General features: G+C 30.3%; 1 long non-coding RNA gene across 1 annotated transcript; it reads left to right on the forward strand.

Annotated features, from left to right (window-relative positions):
* Window positions 1–3,123: 3,123 nt before the first annotated feature.
* LOC108487430 (uncharacterized) lies at window positions 3,124–4,352 on the forward strand. Its single transcript, XR_008272550.1, has 2 exons — window positions 3,124–3,509; window positions 4,066–4,352. It is a non-coding gene; the product is annotated as an uncharacterized LOC108487430 (long non-coding RNA).
* The last annotated feature ends 1,648 nt before the right edge of the window (window positions 4,353–6,000 follow it).

The following is a 6,000-nucleotide window of genomic DNA, read 5'->3' on the forward strand; positions in this document are numbered from 1 at the left end:
TTAAAGTAGAAATTGAATAAAATTGTATTAATTAGACATAAATTAGTAGTGAATTAACGAATATGAATTGTTTTAATTCCCGTAGCTAATGTTGTCTCGAGAAGTTTCGGCTAAGTAAGGAAATAGCAAAGTCGACGAGGAAAAGCTTGGAAAAGCTCGGAAAATACGGTTTGTATTTCTATAATCCGAACCTAGTTATTATTTGTTATATTTATATACATATGACAATTGTTAGTGTTAGAATTATGATGTTTTACTAGTGAAATGGATTGATTTTGGTATGTGATAAATTTATCAAATTTATATTGATTGAAATCATTTTGATTAAATTTGTCGAAACCATTTTTTTTTATTTCAATTTAAAAATGATGGATCGACGTTTTGGAAAGCGAAAATAGAGTCGCCACCAATCTTTTCTTGTTTAAGTGTGATTGGATCACCTAGAAATTTGGATTGTTTTAATAAAACATTTTGGTTTACTAAAACAATGATTTTGGTCTACGAAATTTTGAGAAAACAGGTTCAAGAGTCGGTTACGTGTGAGGAAGGATTAGCACCCTCATTACGCCCAAAATTGGTACCAAATTGATTAAATACTGTCCTTATGTCTAAGCTTTAAAAAATGTTTTTGAAATGTGATTCCCTTTTGATAACATTTGAGTAAATCGAGTTAGTCATCAAAATTCTCTTGCCTAAGAGGAATATAGAATCACATCCAGCACGATAGGACATGATCCTTTAAGCCCGCGAAAACATGATGAATTTTGAATTCAAAAATTTATATGTTGAAAACCGCAAAAGGATGCCCAATTATTTAGTCCAACGAGAGAATCAAAACCCAGCACAGTAGGGCACGGTTCTTCGAATTTCTAAACATCGAGTATTATCTCATTTTTTAGAATTTTTTAAGAAACATGAGGGAAATTCTAAAGGGGGTGTTCGATTATTTTGAACCAACAGGAAATTGCAACCCAGCACGATAGGGCACGATTCTCTGAATTGTCGAACATCGAACATTACCTTCGTTTTAAAGAGTTTTTAGAATACATGAATGGAATTCCAGAGGGACATTTGATTGTTTTGAGCAAACAAGAAATTGCAACCCAGCACGTTAGGGCACGATTCCTCGAATTGTCAAATATCGAATATCACCTTTGTTTTAAAGAATTCTTAAATAATTGTGAAACTAGCTAAGAAAACGCCTTAATATGTTTGAAATAAATGAAATCAATCATAAAAAAAATTGGATTTTATAAAGCCATATTTCATAAATCGAGTGGAAAAACAATGATATGGGATATTCTCAAAAATAAGAATGAATTAATGAGCTCGCTAATAGTTTATATGATTGTTGAAATAAACCTTATGAAATAAAAGTTTGAATCAAATTATATGCATATTATTTTAAATACCAATTCATCTAAAAATGACAAAATACCTAATAACTTAGATAGTGTATATAAAAAAAATTAAAGTAATTATAAAATACATGATAAGATATAATATACATAATATCTTCATAAAACCCATATGTATATTTGGAAATATTTGTTTTAAAAAAATGATATGAAATTGATAATGAATGAAAAATTAAATAAATATATCAATAATACATAAGCATTTAAAACATCATCATATACTCAAAAAAAGGTAAAAACATATTTACAAAATACTTTGATTAGTAATATATAGAGTGATCATGGGTTGGTGGCCTGGCCCACCAAGGCCCGCCTTAGAAAAATGGGAGGGTTTGGGTAAAATATAGGCCGAAAAATGGGCTTGGGCAAAAACGAGGCCCGTTTAGAAAACGGGCAGACCTCGAGTAAGAGTTTTTTGCGGGCCCAACTTCGCCCAATTATATATTAATATATATTTTTTATTTTATTTTTAATTATTTTAAAATTTTAATATAACCATTTTTATTATATTATTAATTTGTGTATTGTTTTAAGAATTGTTTTAGTATTATTTTTATTTGTTTTAATATTTGTTTTATGTTTTAAATATATTTGATTTATTATATTTTAAATTTTTTATTTCATTTAATGAAATAAAAAAATTTAATATCGGCCGGGCCGGGCTGGGCTCTGGCTTAGTAATTTTATTTCGGGCTGGGCTTGGGCAAAATTTTAGGCCCATATTTCGGGCTGGGCCGAGCTCGGGCCTAGTAGACGGGCCTAAAAATTTGTATGGGCCCAAATTTGAACTGGCCCGGCCCGGCCCATGATCATATCTAGTAATATATATCTATATGCCTATATTTAATAAGAGAACTTTGAGAACAAGTATAATATAATCTTATATGTAACAAATTGATTTGGGAGTGATGGAACATATAAATAATATATACATAAGGATAATAAAATATGAAAATATATACAATAAGTGAATTATACAATTTAAAATATGGTCCGTAAAAATATATATTATACACATGAATAAATTTAAAAGATGATATATGCATAAAAATATTTACGTAAGTTACACGAAATTAATAACTCATACTATAAAATAGTTTAATATGTATTATATAAATGTGAAGACATTTTTTAAAAGAATTGAATATTAAAATAATATAGAATAAATAAATGAATTATAAAATTAACTTAAAGTTAGCATAAATTATATATATAATAAATAACATAAAAAACAATTATATACAAATTTGCTAAAAATTATATTTATATAAAAAAATATTGCTTTGATAATGTATGCAGTAAAATATAAGTTTAATAATAATTTAAATGATGTATAAAAATAGATGAAATTCTCAAAAGAATATAAACCTTAAGATATGTAAAAATATAGAATTAATAGCATACCCAAACCAAAATAAATTTTACTTCAAATAATACACTCATTACTAAAACAATAGAACAAAAGAAAAAGATTACAAAATTCAACTAGCTAAAACAACCCAAAATATCACGACTAATGATTAAGCATGTAAAAATGTACAAAAATAATATTTAATTGAAACAAAATTAAAACAGAAGAAACAATTTACAAATAAGATAATTATAAAATAGGATCAATGTGCCACGTGTGCAAATTTGCGGGGACTAGAAGTGAAAATATCCCGCGCCCATAATACTAAACTGGATCGTGGATCAAAGTGAAGCAACGCATGAATTAGCGAGCTAAATTTTAAAACATAAGGGAGGGAAATTGGGGCGCAAATTGAAGGCTGTGCGCAAGGGAAGGATTCAACGCGCAATTTCCCCATTCACACAACATGGCGCAGATCCATTTTACTATTTGGGCCCACGCGCGGACCTTTATGGTCATGGGCAGCACTGTTTTGTATTTCAGACCATTTTAAACCATTTTTCCCTTCCTTTCCTTTCAAATACCCATCCATTTTAACAAAAACCAGCAGCCTTGAAATTAAATTTGCTAGGGTTCCTTTTACAAGCAGCTGAATCTCCATCGGATTTGGTGTCCAGCGGCGCACAAAACAATCCCTGATTCTGTTGCTGTAAGTACTCTACCATGCCTTGAGGAAATTAGTAAGTATTTTCTTTTTTACTTGAGAAAAAATAAAACTTCAAATCTCATACATTTTTTTTTAAAAAAACGAAAAAAGTTCATAAAATAGAGATTCAACACCACTTGACCCCTCTCCCCTACTTTTGTATCTTAAAGTATTCGGGATCTCATTGGAGTCGATTTACCCACTAAAAGACGATCTAAACCAAATAAAAAAAAAAAAGAACGAAAGAAAACTTGAGATTACCCTTGCAAATTCTTAATTGCTTTTTTTTATTTCTGTGCATGTATATTCTGTGTGCGTCTGTGTTCGTGTTCCCCTTTTCTTTTATTTACTCTCGAAATAAAAAAAAAAACAAGAAAATAATCACAAAGAGAAAGCCCAGAGATTTAGATCAGAGAAATCACCTTCCAATATTGCTTTTTTTTTTTTGTATTGCCTCTTGTGTATTCGTTCGTAAAAATATGCCCCCTTACAAAGATTAAAAGCTGGGCTTTTATAGTCGAAAAAGGAAATCAACCAAAAATATACAATATTTGTTTCCATTCGCTGCTGTTTTTGTTTCTTTCTTGCAGGTACAGAGTCTGTTGGCATGCGCACGGGGTGGGGACGTGACGTACGAGGGCTGTGGAGGTATGGGACTGCTGTAGTGGAGGTATGGGTCTATTGCCCAATTGCTGTTGCGGCGCAGGAGAGAGGGGTAACTTAGGGTTTGCCGAAACTTGGCTCAATTTTTGTGGCCGTTTGGGTCTGTTCCAGTTATTGGGCCGTTGTATTTGGGCTATGGGGCATTGGGTATCAATATTGGTTGTAATGACAGACTATTAGTTTGGTTTTATTCTTTGGACTTTTGGCTTGATAATTTGGTATTTATTTTGGGTTTTGGTTCTAACGTGGGCCCAGGCTAAATTGGCCCATTACAAAATTTATATTGATTGAAATTATAATATATATATATATATATATGATCTATGTAAAATTTGAATATTGAATGAATGTTATATTGAAAAATTATATTGATTGGAAATATGAGGGAATTGATATGAATATATGAGATTTGTGATAATTGAATATTTGATATTGAAAAGTGAATTGAGTTGTATTGGATTATGAATTAATGTGAATAATTGAAATATATTTGTTGAATTGAATGAAAATGTATGAAATTGTGAAAATGTGTGAAAATATGTGATTATTAGAATGGTATATTGATGAAAGATTTATTAAATTGAGAAAGTGAATCAAATACCCTATTAACGATGTCGGACAGATTGGATACAAATGGCATGCCATTGGATTTGTGATGTGATGAGGAGATTGTAGTTCGGCCGAGAAGATGTTTCTGTTATTATATACTTCGATTTATCCGAAGAGGCATTTAATGCCTTATTGGTGTGCTTGGGAGGATATGATATACTGGTGTGTTATGGAGGATTTATAATATTTCGAGTGTGTTTGGGTTGGATATTCTGGTGTGTTTGGGAGGAATCCGCGTATCTATCAGAGTCCGAGTCTTGTTAATAGGGGTAAATAAGTGAAAAGATAAATCGAGTGAATTTGATTGATTGAGCTATTGGAATGAAATGAGAAATTGAATTGAGAATTGAAATTGAGATATGAGATTGAAAATATGAACTAAAAGGTTCATGAAATGAGTGAAGTTCAAATGGATGATAATTGATGTCACTTGATGAACTGAAATGTGAATTGAGATATATGACTTGTATAGAATTTTTATGGTAAGTAAATGAAATTTATCTATAAAACAAATAAATGAATACTTATAATTGTTATTATGATTTTAAGTTTAATTGTTATATTATTAAGTGTTCGGATTATAGAAATACCACTGAGTATACCATACTCAGCGTACGGTTTGTTTCCGTGCACAGGTTTAGTAAAGATAGAACGTTGAATCAACATCCCTGTTCGATCCCGAATTCATTAAGGTAAAGTGTGTTAATTATTGGTAATGGCATGTACCTAGGATGTCTTATGTGTATGTCATTTTGAAATTGTAAATGTAAGGATGAAATGATATTGTATGGATTTAGTGAATAATAGTGGTAAATGAATAAATATGGCCTTCAGTAGTGTAACTTTTGAAATTCACCATAAATTTTGAAAATTGAATTAAGGGCTGAATAAAATATGAGATTAAATCCTGATGAGTCTAGTTTCATATAGAGGAAACGGTGCATGCAATTGGATTTTATGTTATGAGATATTTAAATTGTTGTGAGACAGAGTCTGAATGACTTCGAGATCCTCTATTCTGATTTTAGAAAATCATTAGAAATTATACAAAAATAGTTATGAGTTTTAATTTTTATAGTTAAAATCCTTATCGAGTCTATTTTCAAGAGGGATAGATAGGAACATCATCCGAGTCCCGAATTATGAGATAAATAATTTTTAGTGAAGAGAGGTCAGAACTGTTGGAAAGAGAAACAGGGGAAACTTTTAGAAATAAACTGTACTAATTGGCTAAATCAAAAATTCTGAACATT

This window comes from Gossypium arboreum, chromosome 10 (genome assembly GCF_025698485.1).
Source record: "Gossypium arboreum isolate Shixiya-1 chromosome 10, ASM2569848v2, whole genome shotgun sequence".
NCBI classification, from domain to species: domain Eukaryota; kingdom Viridiplantae; phylum Streptophyta; class Magnoliopsida; order Malvales; family Malvaceae; genus Gossypium; species Gossypium arboreum.